We start from the raw sequence: 22508 nt of genomic DNA on the forward strand, positions 1-22508 counted from the left end.
CAGGTCCCACCTGGGGGTTGGCAACCCTGACTGATTTTGTCTTTCTGGAAGAGTTGACCAGTTTCTATACGCTCTTGCTTCATTGTAATCGAAGTAGCAAATATCTATTCATAAGAATGCCTTAAAAATAAGGGCTGTATTAAGAGGCAGTAGGTTATGATTACCATCTTTGGTCTTTTATACTTAGAAAGTGAAAGTGACAGTTTCAAAGAGCTGCTAATGGGACAGGTAAGACCTCAGAATCAAGAGCTCACCTTTCTGCTCCTGGGCAAGTCATTCAGAACCTGGTTTGCAGGGCTAGAATGCACTCTACAGACAAGTCGTTTTTAGTCTTTGTAATGATAATAGTTCAAAGCTGTCCACAGATCACACAGTGATTGACAGCAAAGACAGACTGCTGTAGGGAATAAGCCTACGTTTAACCTAAAATAACTCCGCTTTGGGTTCTAGAAATAGCCTGTGACTCCAACTGCACCTCAGAGCCACACACATTGATTATTTTTGTCTTGAGATTTATGCTGTGATTGATGTATGCTGAGAACATAAGGTTGGTATTACTGAGTGAGCAAAAGGATCAGGGCAAAGCATGACAAACATATGAGGCTGAGGCTTACAGAAAGAATTAGTCAGCAAGGGAAAAAGCCCAGTTTTTTAATATAATGTCAAGAAAAACTCTAAAACTATGAAATTCTTTTGAACGGTCCAACTTGTTATTCCAAGGGCTGCTTTTGGTCATTTTGGTTGGTCCTAATAGAAGGAACAATGGGGCTTCTGTTTCTGGATTTTGTATTTACTTTTCCTGCATGGATTATACACCAATGTAGGGTTTTAAAAAACCATTGATTTCTTTTATCATGTGACTTGTATAATTATTTTACAGTTTTATGATCATCACACATGGTTTATGTATTTTATTTTTCTACTCTTATACAGGAAATAAAACAAAAACTACACCAAATTTCAGGTGTTAGCTAAGCAGCAAGGTCCTTGTCAAACGTTACTGCATGTTTGCAATGTACCATAGCACAATGATCAATGGGGATTGTTTAACTGGCTTTCTGTGGAAAGGAGGCTTGCCAAGTTACAGGCATCAATTACTGAAAAATAGACATACTTCATCTGATTATTTCATTTACATGCACACATTTTGAAATTTTGCTCATTGCAAAACATAAGATTTGTTCACAGATCTTTCCCACCTCCTTCTTGCTGATTCTGCTGTGCTCCCTAAAATGCACAGGGTGTGTGTGTGGAGGGATCATTTGAAAACAGCATAAGGTGCAATGTAGGATTTGTAGTGAGCACAGAGAATTTGAATAAGTAGCCCTACAGGCGTGAATGGAAGTACCCTTCTGCTTATGGAAAAAGACTTAAAAATTAATTACCCAGTGTAAGTGAACAACAGGAAAAAGTAGTAATTTACATCAACAGTCATCTTTTAAAAAACAAAGTAATATTTGTAACTGATTGTTGTGTGTTTTCTGGGCTGTGTAGTCTGGTAGATCTTGTTCCTAACATTTCGCCTGCATCTGTAGCTGGCATCTTCAGAGGTGTATCACAGAGAGAAGTCTGTTAATATTCGTAAAATCGTTATAGACCAGTTGATACATTCAAACACATTCTATATTAATGGAATATGGTATACTGACTTTTTTTCAACAAAGTTTAAAAATTTTATGGGAAGAGTACACCTAAAGAAGTCAAAAGAAAAACTGGCAACAAGTAAAAGACACTGTAGGGAGAAAGACACAGGAAAAGTATGGGAAAAATTAGGAAAGAAACAGTAAACAGTTGAAAAGAAGACTTGAAAAGTCTTGACTTGGTCATTAGACAGCTTTAAAAGATGATATGGTGGACTTCTAGGTAAATGTTACAGCCTAATCTAGATGGGAAGAGCAGAAGCAACTCCTGGAGGTGGCACAGGGCTACTGTGGCCCTCCAAGACATCTGGGTTCTGTGCTGAGCACCATGTCAGCAATCCTGCACTGCATCCAACCCCGCTGGCATAGCAGGAGTTTTTCACTGTGGTCCAGTACACTGTGGTCCAGGGAATTGAGGTCATCCCCACTTCACTCTCTCTCTCTGTTTTACCTCAGATAACCTTGTAAGAAGCTTTATAAAGCTTAACAAATAAATAATAGAATTTTATTAAAAACTTCAGAGGAATAAGTTAGGAGGGAATATACCGTAGTCAACAAGGAAAAAAGCAGTTTTTATTTGGAGATACTAAACTGTTTTCAAAGTTCAGCACAGATGGTAATTGGACTTTTGAAAAGATGTCAGTTTGTCATGGAATTCTTAATGCTTTTAAAATGTTACAGACTTTGAAGATGTTTCACTGAGTATATCCAAGCTAGCACCCAGTGTTGACTCTGGTGCCTATAAACTATATGGAAAAGAGTATTTCACAACTTGCTTTCCCTTTCTGACTTCTCAAACAGTATTTAAAGTAAGTCCTACTGAAGAACTAGGGATGGGAATTCTTCATCAGCACACAGGGTACTGTGACAAGAGAATGGTCCCTTCTGACAAGAGAATGGTCCCTCTCTGACACCTTCCTTCTCAGTCAGTTTCCTCAGTTCTATCCACTCTCCAGAAGAATTAGCTCTGTTCTAAGATCTTGGGCTAGGAATTCTTCCCTTTCTAGAAGTACATTCCCTTGTTGGCTAGAATAGGGTCTCTCTTCCCCCAATACTCTTTTCCCATCAAAACCACAGGACTTTCATAGACACTAAACATGTCTGATCTCTCTGGATCTCAGAGTTGACCTCTTTCAGATCCTGTCCAAAGATCTAACACAGAATCACTCACACACAGAGATTCTGTGAGCGATTAACACTTTACATTCTGGTTTTTCTGTCTCTGCCTGCTTTTTAGGTCCAACACAACACCCAATTGTTTAAAAAAGCACAAACTTAAAAAGGACAAAACCATTAAGAAATTTCAGTTGAGACTTATTACTATGTGTAATTCTGATGTGTATTTGTTCATGAACCACAGTAACTTGTTATCACTTCTTGTGATCCCTTCTTGACTAGACACTTCTGGCTGCACAAATGCAAAACATAGACAATGTGATGTGACCAATATTAACTGTTTAAAGGATGCAGTCCAACTATGCTAGTGCAAGAAAAGGATAAGCTGAAGGTGTTTCCAGCTTTATCAGATAGGACATCCATGGTTCTAAGTGTTATCCAAAATGGTAGGGTCTGTTCTTTTTAGAGTGGGAAATTAGCAGGACAGACCTGGTTTTGCAAGATGCCACTGGAATTTATGATGGCAGGTTTCTGCAAGAAATCTGCAGGAGTCAGAGAAGTAAAGTTTAACAATTTATTGAGGAAAAATAAAATAGTAAACTCACAAGCACACAAATAATAAAACACAAGCACACAGAGTATTCCCACAATCCTAGAATATAAAGAGTTGAGGGGATAGGTTGGCAACAGAGCAGGGTGTTGTGAGAAGGGTAATAACTACTTTTTACTGAGGAAGAGGATCCATGGTCAGAGTCCAATGGATTCTAAAGATGGGGTGAAAGCAGCACTAGGAACAGTGCAACTAAACAGAGAGTAGTCCAAAAAATAGAGACTGCAGGGTAAGCGAGCTAGTTATAGGTAAATTTGGCCCTCTAGCAATGAAGAAAGCTAATCTTCCTGAACAAAGAAAGTTCTTGTCCTTCGGAGGAGGACAATGCAGTAGACATTTGGCTTAATGACTCAAGTCAGGGAGCATCATGTGGTTGATTACATTTTAGGATAGAACTGATGAAATCACAATTCTGGAGTTATTCTAGTTCAAAGTGAGGTGGTCATTCCCAGAAGTACAGCAGGAAAGGAGTGATAGAATTAAAGAGGTAGAGAATAGCTAACTTGATTGTATTAGGCTTGGCTGGATTTTGCATATCCTTTGTGAGCAGAGACTGGATACTCCTGAATCTCAGGACAAAGTATTCCCCAGAGTTTGGCTGTTGCTTTCCCAGTGGCTGCAGAGAAGGCATACCTGTCTGGTATGCATACCGATGTGGAAGCTGGGAGAGGTAGTAAGGTAAAACTCAGGCAATGACATTCATCTTTGACCTATATTGCCAGGGCACCCCTAGGAGAAACAGGTGGGGGCACTGCTTCCTAAAAACAAGTCACCATGTCCCAATACAGGCCTGTCTCATAACATAAGGGATATATGTCCTTTCTCCCTGAACTGAGAAGATATACCATAGTCAAGTTTGCTATTTGTTCCTGTAACACAAGTTGCTTATATGCAGGCAAGAAATTGCTTGGTGCTATGGTTGAGTACGTTTTGACAAAAAGCCATCAAGGTGATCTAATCAAGAACTTAATGTGCGATTGAGAAAGTTCAATCAAAGCAGGTTACCTTTGTTCATGCCAAACTTCTTATTATGCCAGGCCAGCTAAGTACTAGAACATACCAGTCACCAGGTAGAAAATACACTTTTTCTCTCCAAGCATTTGTCAGCATGCAGAGTCACAAAGAGGCTCCACCAAAAGCAAGGTCACAAAGAGGTTTCATCATCTTTCACATTTACTTAAAGGCAAGGTGGCAAAGTCACAGTTTAACACTGAACAAGGAAACAAGAGATCCCTTCTCCCCAGTGCCACTGCCTACATGTGCTTTCAGTTAGAACATCTTATTTATAACGTGGTCCATTCCTGTTCCAAAGAGGTCTGTCGAGGAAACAGCCAAACCATTCTGAGAAGAAGAATGTAGGGTTTTATGGGTTTCAGTTGGATTTTGATATTTAGCAGTAACTACTATCCTACAGAATTATCCAAAATAATCAGAAATGTAGATGAATGGGAGTGATGTTCATGTTGGGCAGCAGTGCTATGAAGAAATTCTTGGATGCTTGTATGATGATTAAGGAGGAAATTTAGATAAGCAAGACTCAACACAAATTCCAATCACTAGCAAATGTTTTTTAAAAGTCCAAAACACTATATCCCTATCTTGTGCTATTTTATACCTTTTGCCCCAAGCAACACACTGTCTAGTCTGGTAATGTTTTGCCTTCATCCTCCCATAAGCTGATTTAGTACTCAGAAATGTTAATAATTAAACTGTTGGTTCTATATTAACTGAGGCTCTTGGCTTGGTCTTTCAGCCTTATTAAATGCCTCCTTTTTTGAACAGTCACATAAAAGTGATAGATGTTCTCTCTTTACAAGCCAGTCACCTAGTAGCATTGTGTTTTATATTAGCCTAGTAACACAGCTCCTCCCTGTTTAAATATAGAAGCATAACACAGATAACATGACTTCTATGAAATCACCCAGCCTGGACTCTGTTAAGATAAGCGTGCTACAGAAGTAAAGGGAAAGAATGCTGTGCAAGGCTGGTCTGTCTTCGCTAGCTTAAGCACAGAAGAAAAACTTTAAAACAAGTGGAGCTGAGGCCAAAGACATAAATGGCCAGGCCTATTCATGATAAAGCAATGAGAAGCTGCTGGCAGTCACTCAATGAAAACGTTTACTAGGACTTCCTGGCTTCAGCTACAGACTCCTTAATCAAGAAGTGAAGTGTACTCTCTGCTCCCTCTTTTATGTACCATTGAAAGTTTTTTTTTATATGGAAGCTACCTGGAAAGTTGCATGAATGCTTTTGGAAACAATAATATATATATTCAATATATATATTCCTTGGGGGAGGGGGGGGGTTCTATGCTGTGCATGCAAAAACAGTGATAAAATGTTGGGTAATAATCATTACACAAGAAAAATGTTACAGCTTCTTTGTTGACTGGGTGTGATGCTAGTAGAAAACTAGGTAAATATGCACATAATTGTATCTCACAGTATAGAGTAATTTAGCAAAGATCAACTGTGCTTGCTTTGGAAATACACTATGAGGTAGAATTGTTAGTCATTTTATGGTTAGCTTCATCTTTTACACTATTTACTTCATTCTTTTACACCATTTACTTCATTTATTATACCAGCATCTACTTCATATACCAGGAAAGTGCACTCTGTGTGATCTTCTGAATACATGTGGGCCATTATTTTGTTACAAAAGGGACCTCTTGTATTTGCCTGCTCCCAACATGTGGTTTTTAAAGGGGTTCTGATCACTTGTGCAGATGCTGGAAAATAGCATGCTGCTTCTTGCACACGTAACAGCAAGTGTATGTATTATGCACAGCACACTCTTTGGGAATACAGGACCGATATTCATAACAAAGATTTTTTTTTTGGCTTACCTTTTTGAAGCAGTAAAAGAGAAATATATGTGCCGAAATCAAAAGGGCATTTTGCCTTCTTTATTATAACCTGTAAATTGTTTTGTGTAATTTGCAGCTATCTCAGGCACTGATGCAGCATTCCAAGGTATTTTATCTGCTCCACAGTCATCTGCAGTAGCACAATTCCACACACCTAATTTTTGACATTAGTTTTCCCCAAAAAATGATTGTATGTCATGAAGTACAGCAAGATGGTATTTCAACTGCAGCCTGATTGCACTTAATGTCACTGTAGTTATCTCTGCATCACATTTACCCATATCTCTGGGAACAGTTAAAAGTTAGTCTTAAATCTTTGGGAATACAGGAGGAATATTCATAACAAAGTTTTTTTTGCCTACTTTTTCTAAGCAGTAAAATAGAAATATGTGTGGAAATAAACTGTTTATTTACAAATATACAAGCTGTACTGTCATTATGGGATGCAGAAGAAAGCATAGATACTACTAATTCTAACACAACACTAGCACCTACAATTGCTGAATTAGGGAATAAATCTCATTGAAATTATGAAGACTTACTTTTGAGTAAAAATTAATAGGATCAGATCACATATCGCATATTTGTTGAACTGCTCTGACTGATTCAGCAAAACTGGGCTGTCCTGCATATCTTCCAGGCTGGTATAGACAATAGGATGGGAAACTGCTCCATATTAACTAAAAACAGGCATAGCAGACTATGGTCATGAGCATGTATCCATGCCCACAAATACAGGCTAATCAGTCAGCCCAAAAACCTTTGCAGATACTCAAGACTGATGAACTGGTTAGTTTATTTCTTAAGCCATTGTATCTGCTTGTCAAGTAGAAGTTAAGAACCCCAATAATCATGGCTTATCCCAGTGCTGACAAATCTGAGTGAATTGTTAGGCTCAAACAGTATACCACATGTGATATGTTGACACATGAGATATGTACTGCTCAGTAGGACTAGTCAGTTTGCCATTCCTCTTGAAAGCTTATTTCAATTAATAATGCAAACAATTATGTATAGTTCATGCCTTACAGGTACCCTTTTAACCTCACTTTTCAAATTATTTTTTCTATTTTTTAAAAAACCAAGATATTAAGTGCATTTCAAAATTATGATAATTTGTAATAGAAGAACAAGGCATATTAGCTGAAAGATGATGTCAGTCATACTTGCTTCTTTAGCATTTGGCACTTTATCTAGGCCAGTAGAGTTGCTTTTCTTTGTCCTCTGGCCCACTTGACTTAATTGCAGAACTGTACTGAGAAGGATTATTAAGTTTCACAATAATAAATAGAGGCCACCAGGGTTGTTTCTATGAGTGGCATTTTGAATGGAATGGGGAAGATGCAATTGACAAATTTTGAGCATCAATGACTGCAATGACACTGAATAAATACAAAAATTATGAAAACCTATCAGCTAGGCCGGATTTTAAAAGCGATCAAGATGATTCCAAACATGTTGTCACCTTTGTTATGTTTTGCTTGTTTGCTGTAAAAGGAATTTAGATGTATAATTCAGCAATTCTTCATAGTGAAAAAATGATTAACCACAACCCAAAATGAATGCACATCTGTTAAGATCATTCAAGATTCTGTAATACATTTGACATAAACTATGGTAATATGAATCCAATGTACACATGCAAAATCCAGTAAGATAGCATAAAAAAAACAACTCACTGTTAGGGTAACCATTTTTCCAATTACAATACCCTTGCTTTCCTTAAATAATGAAACAAATAATTCTCTCTGCTTTTGGCTTTGGAACAATATAGAACACATATTTTTCTTAGTACTGTAGAAAGGAAAATTCTTTGAAAGTTCCAAAAAGTTGTTCAAGAATGAAAGTCAAGCATTATTCTAAACTAGTAAAAACTATCTACTCATGGAAGGAGCACAGATTTCAGATGGCTTCCATGTGTACAAAATGGAGCAGTGCATGCACAGTTCCTTTCCACTGAGACCCCATTAAGGCACTGGTCAGTTATGTCAAGTCTGACAGCCAACACAACCAGTGTGTTGGGGTGTAATCAGAATAACCAGCCATCTGACTGCACCACTGTGTAACAAGCTTTTTGGAGAAGAGAAAATTAAGAACTGACTAGGCTAGAAGAAGGTGTGAAATAGCCTAACCATTTTGTTACCTAGCTTAATAGGGGGAAGGATTTCTTTTGGGGTTAGCACTGGGGAAGAATAGCTCGGTTTTGCAAATACATTGGGGAAAGAGCTTAGCTTGGCAGAGCAATGGGGAGAGCAACTCAGCTTGGCAGAGCTTTGGGGAGAGCAACTTAGCTTGGCAGAGCTTTGGGGAGATAACTCACTTGGCAATGCTTTGGGGTGATAACTTAGCTTGGCAGTGCGAGAGTAGGCTAGGAGAGGATCTTTGAGACTATGTATATGGGGAAATATGGCAAGGAGCATTCCGCTGAGTAACACAAGGAGTCCAAATCAAGTTTAAAATGTTTATATAAATTTGGTTTCAAGCACACATAAAGTAAGATATGGAGGCACATACATACAAGGTGAGAAAAATAGGTTTGGATGATAGAAAGGGAGTTGGGAAGCAGCAGGGTGATACGTTACCTAATGGTTCCAATACAGCAGACGAAGGAGAAGGCAAGGATTCTATGCCAGCACAGAGATCCCATAGAAGGACGATATCGTGTCTCACACCAACTTGACCAAGGGAGGTTCAGGTTAGACATGAGCAATGAGCTTAAAGTGAGCAGGACTTTTATAGGGTGGATCGCTAGTTTGGCAGGAAAAGAGACCCTTTGCATTAGGTTTCGTTTCTTGCATCTGTGCTGGGTTGCAGGGCTGAGCTAATTAGCAGCTCTATCTATTGTTCTAAACCCAGGGGATTGGTAGCCAATTGTTCTCTTGATTACATTAGGAACACCTTGAGTAGGTGGTCGGCAGAGTGAGTCTCTAGCTATTGTAATTTTGCTGAGGCAGCGAGATTACATCAGGGATGGGAGCACTTTACGGCTGAAGGGAAAGAAAGTTGCACCATCTTAGTTCAAGGGATAGTACACATTTACAACTCCATTAACTGTAGCTCTGGCTTGGGTGTGGACATCAAAGAGCAAATGAGTAGATTAGCTTTCTACTGACTGTTTACCATTTCTAGGCTTGCTTTTAGCCTATTTTATCCTGCGCCACACCATATATGTCTGTTAGCATTAATATATATCAGAAATATATCTCAAATGCATATTGTATCCATAAAAATCCCGGATTGAATGCGTGTTCTGAGATGTGGGTGGAAGGGGAGCATAACAATTTCCAGTGGAATAGTGTAATAGAATATTCCAAGCAATATTAGTATTCCAAGAGTGTTGAGGATTTGCTATCTCTGGCGAATTCTTGTGACATCAGCCTAATTAAGATTACCCCAAAGAAAATCTCACTAATTTTAAGTTAGTGTGCTTAGAACTTCACCTTGACAATGAAGCCTTTACAATTTGTTTTTCTGCCTATCTGTCTCAAACATATGGCTTTTGCTACTGAACAATTCACCTGCAGCTGGATGTTGAATGAGTTTTAGTTTTGGCTGTGATAATTTGATCAAAAGAAGGAAAGCCTTGGTGGGAGGGGTGGGCAGGGAGGCTTGAGTAGTAGACCTGATTATAAAAATCCACAATCCTGGCCAGACTGAAACTGGCAAGAGCCAATCCAAACCTGTTTTGAAATTGAAGAGAACAGAGATGACCAGGATTGCCAGCTGCAAGTTGAGAAATACCTGCAGATTTTGGGGGTGTAGCCCGAGGTCAGTGGGATTTGGGGAGGGGAGGAACATCAGTGGGATAAATTTCACATTCACCTTCCAGAGTGCCCATTATCTCCAGGTGAACTGATCTTTGCTTCCTGGAGATCAGCTGAAATAGTGGGAGATCTCCAGCCACCACCTGGATGGTAGCAACTCTAGAGATAACTGAAAAAGAACACACGACACTATCCTGAGAACATATTATTGTGGGATGTGCACAAGGAAGAACTACTTGTTTTTGTGGGGGGATTGCCCTGAAAAAAAGTAAAACATCAGGGAGAAGGATTTTAATTGCCCTTCTAACAAGAGGCAGAAAATGAAAGGACATTTTCAAGCATGTCAGTCCCACTGATATTCATGTTGCAGACTATACCATATACTGTGCTGAACTTTTGATCTCACCATATTGTAGGAAAGATAGTGAGAGACAGTACAGGGCATGACATTACAACAACAAGAACCATAGTTAAAGAACATTTTTAGCAGACTTTCCTTGAAATTCCAGTATTCTGGCCAGCTTCCACTAACCTAACAAACTCAGCAGGTTCTTATATTTCCAATTACAGCAAGCAGTAAGTTCAACATTGAACAAACAGAACTTGATATTTTCAAACTCTCCCAAACTGCTGTTCTCACTCGATATTCAATATACCTATATGTGAGTAGCTGTCCCTTTGTGGGATTTCAGTCTTTTGAATAGACCACCTAGCTTGTTTGAAGAATTCTAGGGAGATTGCAATTTATGTAAAAAATCCCTTGAAAAAGATATATCCAGTTCACAGATTACAAACATGCAAATTATATAACCAGGGTAATAACATAAGAGTGCCAGTCCCTTTCCCTGTGATACAAAGCTGATTCCGGGAGTGGAGGGTGGGGGTTGTTGTAAAAAAAAGATATGCTTTGGAATAAGTAAATCACTTGCTTTCCATTGTATATTTCTCAAGGTGGCTGTCAGGACAAAAAAAATTAAAAATCCAGCTACGTAAAAATTGCACTAAAAATTATAAACAATAAATAAAAACCTACTACGGTTACCAGCTTCCGGGTGGTGAGTGGGGATATCCTGATATTACAACTGATCTCCAGGCAACCGAGATCAGTTCATCTGAAGAAAAAGGTGTTTTGGAAGGTACACTGTATGGCATTATAACCCATAAAAGAACCCCTCCTCCTCAAACCCTGCCCTCCTCAGGCTCCACCCCCAAAATCTCCAAGCATTTTCAAACCCTAAAACCTACCAACAGTGAAAAGCAAACAGGGCAACAGCTGGAACATAGGTGGGAACCTCAATCATCTGGGTGAATACAATAGTTTTAACTTGGTGCTTGAAAGATAACAGTTGGTGCAGTACTAATGTGGCTGGATAGGTGTTTCATAGAGTGGGAGGGTATTATTAACACCGACAAAGGCTTGGAACCTCAGTTTTCCTGCTGTTGTGAGTAGAGGCTAGCTTAAATTATTCCCCTCCCCTCCTCACTGCTACCCACATTTCACATGGATTTTTTGCAATGAGGGTCCCACAATCCTTGGCATTCGTAGTTTCAAAAGACAAAAAGTAAATATCTTGCAATCCAACCCAAGATATTTACCAGTCATCACCTGCTGGGTTTTGAAGGCGAGAGAATGTGGAGTTGGCTTTGGAGAAAGATCTTATAGACTGGACAAATTCCTATGGTTGAAGGTAGCTTTTTAGGAACTTGTAGTCCAGTAATACCCTACTAGCAGTCTAAATACGACAAATGATTTTGCAATCGTGAATTTTTGGAAAAATGAATGAATAGCTACTGCTTGGACCCAGCTGGAGCTGCTAGTAAGAACATAAGAACATAACAACAAGCCAGCTGGATCAGACCAGAGTCCATCTAATCCAGCTCTCTGCTACTCGCAGTGGCCCACCAGGTGCCTTTGGGAGCTCACATGCAGGATGTGAGAACAATGGCCTTCTGCGGCTTTTGCTCCTGAGCACCTGGACTGTTAAGGCATTTGCAATCTCAGATCAAAGAGGTACAAGATTGGTAGCCATAAATCGACTTCTCCTCCATAAATCTATCCAAGCCCCTTTTAAAGCTATCCAGGTTAGTGGCCATCATCACCTCCTGTGGCAGTATATTCCAAACACCAAAATCAATATGGCAAGACAAAATGTTCAGCCAAACCCAGTCAGGACTACTGACAGCCACCACATACTCCAATCCCAGCAAAATGTGCCAATCTAATGCTTTCTGAATCCTGTGGAGTTCTTTGTATAAAGGCATCTTGTGGTTAAATTATATTGCCCAATTACTCCTTCAATCTTGACACTGCATTCTATTAAATTCAGATTGGATGTTTGCCATTATATTTTGCCATGAAACAGAAAGTACTTCATAATCTCTCTTCCTGCAATGTATTCATTTTAACCTTGTTTCACCGCCTTTTGCCTTGTGTCATCTTGGACAAATCACTCTGGTTGATGGAGATTAAAGTGGTATATGGACAGACGAATGGTAAGCTTTGTACAAGATGGGAAAGTTTTCTTTTCCCCTCATTAGCCTTAGCTTCGAAGTGATTTAAACATTTGTTTGAATTTTCCTGGAATTCTAAAGTTTAGTTTGGAAAAATACTCCATAGTACTACTGAGGATACTACTGAGCCCATAACATTAGTACATGTTAGCTTACAAGGAAGAGACAGACAGACAGGGGTTGACTAGCAGGCAATGATGACAAATCCCGCATTGAACAAAAATGTTTCACAGTATTTCCATTTGCCTTGGAACTAGACCCTGGGTTTCAACTGGGTAGCATAGAGGCAGAACAAATTTCACTGGATATACCTTGCCAAAGAACATACTAGGAGCTCACCTATTAACCTGAAAGCAATGTGGGAATTGGAACTCACATGCACAAAGGATGTGAGTTGCAATCACACTTGGGATGCTTGTTTTTGTTACACAATCCAATTGTGGCCACTTGTGCCTAATATATAAGGAATTTTCTCGCTGTCATTTTTTTCCTTCATTTTTTCCCCTTTGCTTTTTTTCTCCCATTCTTGTTAGTATTATTTGTCTTCCAACAGAAAATAACACTATATATTTTGCCATAGAGGATAAGTGAAGAATGAAGTATGTCAGGATCAGATGAAGTGCTCATGGCAATGCAATGAATAGCAACAGGGATCAAGCTTTTTCAAAGCTTGTATGCTCTTCAGTCAGCACGTCAATCAGTTCAAGGTGCTAAATGCCTGACAGGTAAAATGCAGATTCCACAAATGTTGATTTCTGAAGGGTGTAGCTGTGCAAACTGTTAAAAGCTGAAGCTGACAGTTTGAAATGGGCATCAGAAAGGGATCAAATAGCATAGAAAATTATGCCTGGTCATAATAAGCTAAAGGAGTTATCAGTATACAGGAGAGGATGGAAAACATACCAATGCAGTGTGTCAGGGTTTGAGGCCTACTTAAGTTTGTCATTTGCTCACTGGAGATGGGAGCTCTCTACACCCAGTTTCCATTGCCCACTGGCACTTCAACAGCTAGCCAGAGGAAAACAAAATTTTAAACTGCCTTTGAGCAACTGCTTTTTGTCACTTCTGGGGAAAACCTGAGAGTGACATCATATTGCTCTAGGAAATGCTGGATTCTTAAAGTGATATAATGCTGCCTGCCTGATGGTGTTTCTTATGTCCCTGTGCACCTTGACTCCTGATGATTGTGAGCTGCTGGCTGGCAACCCTAGACCTACCACCTGTTTGTATGACCCTTGCCTTTCTTGGCTAATTAAATCTGCAGGGGAGGTTGGGCTGACTGGCTCCAAGAAATAATGAATGCTTTCTTGAGATAAGGGTTGGTTTCCCAGCCTTGAAACAGACTATGATGCATGCATTACAAAGGAAGCCTTCTCTGGCCCCAGGAGATTTCAATAACTATTGACCAAATCAATAACTATCAATCACATTTTCCATTCTTGAGCAAGGCGATTGAAAGAGTTGTGGCTGGAAAACTTGAAGCATTCCTGGATGGATCCTTTTCAGTTGGGTTCCAGGCTTGGTTGTGGGACTGATACAGCCTTGGCTAACCTGGTGGATGACCTGCACTGGGTCATGGAGTGCGATTCTATTGATTTTCCTGGACCTCTCAGTGGCTTTTTGTACCATAGATCCTTATAGACCACCTTTCTAGGCTGGGACTGGGAGGCATTGTTTTGTAGTAGTTCAGGTCCCTTCTGGAGGGCAAGCCTCAGAAGGTGATGTTGGGGAGTGCTGCTCAGTCCCATGGACTTTGGACTTCATGAGATTCCATTCTGTCTCTTATGCTTTTTAACATCTACATGAAACCTTTGGTTCAGCTCACCCAGAGATTTGGGCTGTATTGTCACCAATATGCAGATGACATTCAGCTCTGTCTCAAGCATCTGATCTATATAGGTGCTTTGAAGCTTAACAGGGGGTTCCTGGGGCTCTGCAAACAGCCTAGTTTTTCAAGGAACAGAAGTCATAAAATAGGCAAAACTATCAGCAAGAAGGCATAACTATGCCAACTAGGGCAATTTTGTATGCTGCACTATAAATGATACATTTTACATTGTTAAATGAGTGAGTATGTTAAATATACATATATTTCAATTTTGTGCTAGGAATTAGGCGGTCTATCAAATATAACACCACCACCACCACCACCACCACCACCACCACCACCACTACTACTACTACTACTACTACTAATAATAATAAATAAATAAATAAATAAATAAATAAATAATTTTTGCCCTAAATTTCTGGGTGCCTTTCTCACATGTCTGGGTTTAACCCAGGCTTTATTTTTGGCTATAATATGTCCAGAAAATTTTCATCTCTGGTAACTGCCAACCAGACTGAAAGTTTCAGTGAACAGGAAGATCCACACCTGTTCCACAACAATGAAAGAATAAATAAAAGTTATCTTGAAAAAATAGGAAAACAGCAAATTTTATCAGTAACCCCTGGAACCACTATTATAATCGCATATACAATTGATGGTGATTGTGGTATAATTCCCTGGTGAGGAACCATCTTTAGAGTAAGGATGAATATTGAATACAGCAAATAGTGTTTTTGGATTTTACTTTTTCATTACTGTAACTTTGCACTGGGTTAATTGGTACTGGTTAGCTCAGTGACCCATAATATTCTACCTTGCTGGATGGGTTTGGTAACCCTGAATCACGGTTGCCAATCTCCAGATGGCACTTGGAGATCTCCCACTATTACAGTTAATCTCCAAGTGATAGATATCTGTTCCCTGGAGAAAATGGCTGCTTTGGAGCATAGACTCTATGGCATTCTTCATTGCTGAGGTCCCTCCCCTCCCCAGACACTCCCCTTCTCCAAAATCACCAGGTATTTCCCAACCCCAAGCTGACAAATCTACCCAGAACATATGGCATACATTTACAAATTCTGACTTTATTGTAAGTCTTAATTTCTCAGAAGTCCTCTATACTGGACCTGATCAAAGAGAATTTTGGCAACATCATATAATAAAAAGATTTGAAGTGAACAGTGACATATGTTATAGAATAACAGATTATTCTCTTTATGCTAAGAACGACCTGAGTGATCTCTAGTGTATACAAACAGAAGCTCTGTGGGGAAAAATATCACTTCAAAGAGCTCAGCTGAGACAGCATGGGGCTGGACTTTTTGAAAAGATGACATAATATTTACTCTCCAGTCCTAGGCCCTGTGCCTACATCAACTACAATTTCCATCAAGAAATACCATTTTCTGAATTCAGCCAAATGTTCTGATATATTTTATTTTTATTTAGCATAATAATTATTTGCTATATACTCACAGCTATCAAAAATTAATCAAAATCCATAGTGGAATTGCCTGAAATTTTAAATTTTAAACATACAACATGGCCCAGTGTCGGCCTGCAAACCCATGGCAGGACAGGGGGAACATTTTTTCTAAGATGTACCCTACCACTCATTTCTATTAGTATCATAGAAAGTTCAGACTAAGATAGATACCAAAACTGAATTCTGGACTTTGATACAAAGAGAAGAGCTCTGCCTGAACATGCTTTCCCCTCCCAATCAAATATGCATAGCAGGGAACAATGCCTTTCCTGAAGCCTCTGCCATTTCAATCCAGATAACAAAGCCACAGTCTTGGAAAAACCACACCTGTTCTCATCCTCACAAAGGGTATGCAAATACCCCGCAGCTCTGACACAATCAGTTTCCCTGATTACTTTCTCTAGTTGGTCTAATTAAAAATTCTCCTATCCAACTATCAGAGTGTGATTTAACCTTCCAAATCCCAAGAACCCCTTGAATTGGAATACCCTCAGCTGCAAACTAATCAACTCTGCCCAAAATTTAATTAAGAATGGGGCACTCCCCAGCTTGACCTAATTGAGACATCTTTCCATAGTATTATAGAACTTGCTTTGCCCTCTTATCATTGCTCGAGGGCAAAAACTTCCCCTATCTGGGCCTTGTGAACAAGTTCTCCTTGCCCTTGGGACCTTGAGCTTCCTTTTGCTCTGGTTCCATTGTGCTTGGTGTAATATATCTGTATTCAGTGCTGGCTTGGATTTCACTTCCGCAGATCTTCTCTTCTAGATCAGTAAAGATCAGCCACCCTGAATTGACCACTGCTATTCACATCTATTCCCTCATGTCTGTTTACACCTTAGACTCTCTGAAACTCTCTGTGTATATGTTTTTTCAACCTACGAGTGCACGCTTTATTATTTTGGCTTGTTAATAAAAATTTTAAACTTCTGGTTTACTGCAGATTTCTATGGAAAAAATCTCTTTAAAAACATAGGTGGAAAATATCCCAGTTACCACCACCACCCTCACAGTGCAAGGTCTGTTCCCTGCTATTTCCCCAACCTAAAAGGGAACAAACCAAACGAATCTGAATAACGCTAGACCAGAGATCCCTAACCATTTTGAGCCTGCAGGCATCTTTGGAATTTTGACATGAGGTGGTGGATACAACTTCAAAATGGCTGCTGCAGGTGGAGCCAGCCACAAAATGTGGAGTGAGGTCATGCATAACTCTGATAGGTTCCTCCTGGTTCTCTGGCAGAGAAATCGCCAGGGATGCTGTGATGTTCTGGCACCACTACTGGTTTGAACATGTACATCAAAAATAAACCATTTCCCCTCCCTGGGCATGAGTGCATTAATGTATATGGTAGCAATGTTTATTGTGGTCTATTGCTTGCCATTGCTGTCCTTCCCCTGTCCTTTTCTTCTTCTATGCCCTCAGTGAGCAAGTAGCACCAACTACTACTCATAAATACCAATAGACCGTGTGCCGTCATTAGATGGGGGTGAGCAGCAGAATAGCAGTGTCAGCCAGGAGTGGCTATGCTGCCATTTGTTTATCTGTTCAATGTGTCTTATCAGTCCCCTTCAGTACTGAACAACCATCAAGTGGTAACAGTCCATCTAATGGAATCTTGCCAAGGATCTACCAGACCTGTAACTCGTCCTGTAAGAGAGGCCAGTTATCACAAATAATTATGGTACGAGTATTAGTAGAGCAACTCAGGACTGCTTCCTAGTTTACACATTTCTAAAATGTTTTGTTGACAAACATTTGAATGTCATTATTACTACAAGTAAAACAAATAGGGAGCCATTGAGTCCCAAATGGGAGAAGCAATATTGAAAGAATTCTAATGATGTAGGGTCAAGACATGTCATTATGTAGCTATCTTTCAGACAAGGTCCTAGTCATGAGGGGGGCTGCTCTTCATAATGCCCTTACATATTGTTGGGGGTGGTCTGTGAATTGCACAGTTTCGTGGGCAGGCCTTGTTATATAGGCTTCCCTCCAGAATTGTAACAATTTTATCAAAAGCAGCAATTACATGGGAAGACTCATGTTACTGATTTGCCCACTTTGCTCATAAAACTCCTGTGGATTACTCATGCACAGCTCATGTGCATCTGAGGATTGAATCCATAGGGCACCTTTGTTGATTATTGCCTGCATAAATTAGAAGGATTAGCATCTACAAAACAGCCATGACCACATCCTGTTAAAGGGGAAATAATAAGCTTATTTTTTAATATTATTATAAACAGTGTTGTGAATTCTGGAGAGTTACACAGGGAAGGACATTCTTTACAAGGCATGAACAAAACATTAAACCAAATTTTTTGCTTCAATGAAAATGCTACACATTCCCTGTGGAGAAAGACAGGAAGTATTGTAGCATAGAGGCAGTTTACACTATAATTAAGGATTCATTGGGTACTAGCTGCCGTAGTTCATAAAATGAGCAACAACAAATATTATACCACACCAGGTGGGTTGGGAGTTCTGGAGGACAAAATGAAATTGTATGTTGGAATGAGGTAATGCAGAGGCTATGGGGTCTACGACACCAGGTCTAAAAATGAAGTCTATCTATCCCAGGGATTCTGCTGTTTCTAATAACACGTCAAGACTTTATTTAGCTTTTTCTGCAGGTAAAAGCTTTTAAAACTGTCACTGGCCACAATGCTTGGTTTGGCATCTGACCAGGAATAACGATAGCAACTCTTAATGAAGAATAATTTTCAGTTCATTCTGCAGCCATCATTCATAAATGCGATTCCTATTTTATATCAAAGGGGAGATAGTTTGAAATGTTTTAAAATATAAAACAGCTATTTTCAAGAATATATTTTGAGACCTTGCGAATTGCTAATTAATACAGAATGAAGTACTTTCTCTTGAATCAACCCTGGCGATCAATGGGGTGACAGATGTCGCAGCCAGATTGCCCTAGAACCTATTTTTAAATGCCAAATAAAGGTTGTTGTTGTTGTGGTTTACTTTCTCTTGAAAGATGCCAAACTGGTAAATTGAATGAAGGGAGATACATCTAAATTTTGGTAACTGCTTCTGACTCCAGAACACAACGAAAACCTGAAACATATGACTTAGACACTGAGAAAGAAAGTAAAAACAAAACAAACAAACAAAAACAACAAGAACAGCAAGAACTATAGTGTAATCTGCTTAATCACATTGAACTCTCACTGATTTAATGGAGAAAAATATCCCCTTAACCAGAAAAAAAGAAAACCATAGAAGAGTTAAGTATAAGGTTGAATTGTTCAACAACAAAAACATTTCTATTTAAAAAAATCATAGAAGATTTTCCTATTTTTGCAAATAAGATGTCCAATAAAGAACTTAACCAAGTTTGCACATTTTTGTTACTTTAGAAATAGGCACCTAATTACTGGTAATTAGGTGATTTGTTAGCATATCTTTCAGACAAGGGGTATAAATCCAAACTCTTCTTCTCTTCTTCTTCAAAGGAAAAAAAAAGCAAAAACCCATACAGCAGACTAGGAGTCTTCTTCCCTCTCCTGAAAAATGTCTGTTGACATTGGTTATATATATAGCTCTCAACCTGAGCTTTTTAGTAACCCCAAATATCCCAGATCTCCTATTCTGTGTATATATGCTTTTACAGTACTCAGAACTGTTACAAAAGTAGGACCAGACAGAATCTCACACTGTTTGCCACTACTTTCCTCAGAGAGGTAATGTTTTTTCACAGCAAGGACAGATATCAGAAACTCAGAATTCAAAAAGCCTCTCTGAATGTTGTAATAAGTGAGATATTTTCTTCCCCCTTGGGCATCATGTAATTACTTGACCAATCAGAGTGCAGAGTGCAGGACGGTGGCAGAACTACCAGGGGAAGGGGGTGCACTGTGCACCGAGTGCTCGCCTGGGGATGCAGAAAATTGCTCCCAGACCCCTCCCACTTTCCCCCTCCCTCCCAAGGAACCCCACGCCACCCCCCTGCGGCACCCTCCCACCCCCCTTCCCACACTTACCTTAGTTCCTTTCCTTTTTATTGAACTTTTTCAGGCTAAAAAAGGCCTGTTTGCAGTAAAAATGGCCTGAGGAACTACAGTTCCCAGAAGACCTTGGGGCTCGCAAGGTCTCATGGGAAGTATAGTTCCCATCTGGCCATTTTTACTGTGAACAGGCCTTTTGCAGCCTGAAAAAGTTTTAGAAAAAGGAAAGGAACTAAGGTAAATGGGGGAAGGGGACGCTGGGGGGCACCACATGGGGGTGCCATGGGAGGGTCATGGGGGGCAGAAAATATAGAATGTGCACCGGGCGCAGTTTGGCCCAGCTATGCCTCTGGTGCAGGAGGCCAATCAGCTCCTCCTATTCCTAGACCTTTCTGCCTCATTCCGAATGTAAACAATATCTTACTTAGACAAAATTGCATTTTTAAAAATTATAATTTACAGGCAATCCATTACATATACATATGAAGCATATGTTGCTGATGAAAACAATTTTGGTTGTGTAATCTTGCTCATATAAGTCTTGTTGTATTGCTCATACTTTTTGACAGCATATTTTGCTGATAAAAACAATTTTGGTAATGTATAACAATGTATTCTTGCTGATGCAATCATATGTTATTATGTACTTTGACTATTGTAATTTAATAGATCATCTGCCTCAGCACAAATTTTTATTATTATTCCTAAGTTCATCATGGACATGTATCCTTTAAGAATTGCTGGAGGGTATTTTGTGCCTATGGAGTCTGCAGAATTTCTTGCACTGGCAGAGACAGAACTTACTGGATCAAATGAAAGCTCTTAGGCAGAAGTTCAAGAAGTACAAAGTGTTTTAATCCAATAAGTGATCCATGCTAATTGAACACAAACATGGCAGGTTGTCAGATGCAGAATGCCAAGATGGGCACCACTGGAGTACTAGAGGAGCCATCAGTGTAGTTTTTCCTTACTTTCATCTCAGTAGAACAGAGACAATGATGGAAAACACATTTTTTACAAGTTTATTTTGAGGGGCAGATTGTTCACATGGAAATAGGTGATAACCAGAGGAATGTGTGCAGAAATGTTAATTTCCAAGTAGTTGCCATACAGTTCAGAAGAATTCCAAGCATTAGATAAAAAGAGAACATTTTTGAGAATTCAAGTTGCAATCAAATTATGATTCAATCAAAGGAGTATTTGCACATGACTCTCTTGTAATTTGCAGTTATCTTAATGTAAGACATGGGAATGTAGGCAACCTATTGCAGGATATGTCTAGAGAAAGGTCAAATAAGAGATTGGTTTGGCAGTTTTGCACCACCTTGTTGGTGGGGTTCACATTCCCAGTTTACTCACAATCTTTGAAAGACTGGAATGATGGATCGAGCAGAGGCAGATGTTTGGGATCCCCTATAAGACAGACAGTGTTACAGAAAAGGCACAGAGAGGTAGGGGATATTATAAGAAGATAGGTAGAATTAGACCACTGACTTTTACTCATTTTTTGGCTTTGGCACTCAAAGAATGCCAATAGTATTAGACTGCAATCAGTGGCTTGCATTTGCCATTCCAAAGTGGTCAAGCATAGGCACAAAGCAGTCAAGAAGGAGATATTTTGCCTGTACCACTGGAAGACAGACAGCAGGTCATAGAGACAGTGCCCCTCATAAGTATAGTCCATGGGCAGATTATGTTACACCTTGGTGTTCTTGTCTCACTGGGTTAGTTTACATGTACACATGTTCCCCAGGTGGATTTTCAATCAGATATATATTGGGAGTCCCACACTGAAATTAAGAACTCCCAGTGCCTGTATCATCTAAAGCAGGGGTAGGGAACCTGCGGCTCTCCAGATGTTCAGGAACTACAATTCCCATCAGCCTCTGTCAGCATGGCCAATTGGCCATGCTGGTGAGAGAACTGATGGGAATGCTCAGTTATCTGGAGAACAGGTTCTGATCTAAAGTCTCATGATATGAGTAGTTTATAAAGTGTGCATTGCCCTTTAATTGTGCAGGAAGGAGTGCCCACGGATATGAAGATTTTGTAATGTGTGAACTGACCTTAAAGAAAAAATACAGATGCTAAGAATGCTAATGAAACTGCCTTCTAGCTAGTGGCGTAGCGCCCACAGGAGTGGGGGGCACAATGCCCTGGGTGCACCTCGGAGTGGGAGTGGGGCTGAGGCGTGGTGTGGCGTGGCGTGTACTGCAACTGAAGCACAGCCTTGAAGATTCACCAAAGTGATATACAAGTTTTTTATTTGAGTTGGCATTTAGTGGCAGAGAATGAATGTGTTTGGGGTACATTTAGATAGTATGTTTCATATTTTATTATTTGCTTTTAATGTTGTGACTTGGAGCCTTTGTGACGGCAGTGACACAAAGAATCTAGGGAATAAGACAAAGCAATGGCTTGGAGCAAAACCAGGGCTTTAAAAATAAATAAATCCAGTGCTGTTGCTGCTGAAATTACTATTAAGACTCCAGTTACTACTACTCTTATTTTATGGATAATTATCCAATAATACCATTAATATTATATACATAGATATATAAATGGGTCATATCATCTTAAATTCCAATAGCAAAGCTGCCCAAATCTTGAGTAGCAAAGCTACTTAAATCCAGTGACGGGAGCTGTGGATGGACAAGATGGTCTTTTTACAAACATTGAACAATGCCCCAGTTTTGCATAGAAATCTGAAAT

This window comes from Sphaerodactylus townsendi, linkage group LG08, assembly GCF_021028975.2.
Source record: "Sphaerodactylus townsendi isolate TG3544 linkage group LG08, MPM_Stown_v2.3, whole genome shotgun sequence".
Lineage (NCBI taxonomy): Eukaryota > Metazoa > Chordata > Lepidosauria > Squamata > Sphaerodactylidae > Sphaerodactylus > Sphaerodactylus townsendi.